The sequence below is a fragment of the Penaeus monodon genome, chromosome 32 (genome assembly GCF_015228065.2).
Source record: "Penaeus monodon isolate SGIC_2016 chromosome 32, NSTDA_Pmon_1, whole genome shotgun sequence".
Classification (NCBI taxonomy): domain Eukaryota; kingdom Metazoa; phylum Arthropoda; class Malacostraca; order Decapoda; family Penaeidae; genus Penaeus; species Penaeus monodon.
The window spans coordinates 20,174,163-20,174,595 of record NC_051417.1 but is presented as its reverse complement, the minus strand read 5'-3'; positions in this window follow the sequence as shown (position 1 = coordinate 20,174,595).

The window sequence follows — 433 nt, the reverse complement described above, 5'->3', positions numbered from 1 at the left end:
GCAGGCCAGGAACGTACCATGAATTTGGGAACAAGGGGAGCCTGCATTAGTGATCAATAGGTGAGCCAAGATGTGACTACTAGCACCACAGTCCCCAGATCCTGGCTTGTCATAAGCTGGGGAAATAGAATGGCATCAACAATAAGGGGGCTTCCAATAGTGGTCTATTAGGTGAACTGTAATGTGTCTGCTGTAGAGCAATCAAGGGTCAACAATGAGCTGTGAGATGTGCCTGCTGGCAACTAAACAGGATGTAGTTGCAGGACATGGTGTGGTCATACATAGTGTGCAGTGTATGCAGATCAGGGACAGGGCTGATTTAGGGTGTTGATGTGCCAAGGGATTCCAGGGGGTATTTCATATAATAACAGACATATTGTCAAGTGTATCCCAGTTGAAGAATTACTTTAGAAATGCAAAAAAAAAAAAAAAA